Consider the following 220-nt stretch of genomic DNA (forward strand, 5'->3'; position numbering starts at 1 on the left):
CCAGGATCGGCCCAGCGGGATTTACACCCCCGGGATGGGATCCCAGCGGGATTGACCCCCCAGGAATCAGATCCCAGCGGGATTGACCCCCCAGGATCAGATCCCAATGGGATTTACCAAGCCTGGGAACGGATCCCAATGGGATTTTCCCCCCAGGATCAGATCCCAATGGGACTGACCCCCTGGGATCAGAGCTCCCCCCCTCATCCCCTCTCAGGCA

This window comes from Corvus brachyrhynchos, unplaced genomic scaffold (genome assembly GCF_000691975.1).
Source record: "Corvus brachyrhynchos isolate BGI_N302 unplaced genomic scaffold, ASM69197v1 scaffold787, whole genome shotgun sequence".
NCBI lineage: Eukaryota > Metazoa > Chordata > Aves > Passeriformes > Corvidae > Corvus > Corvus brachyrhynchos.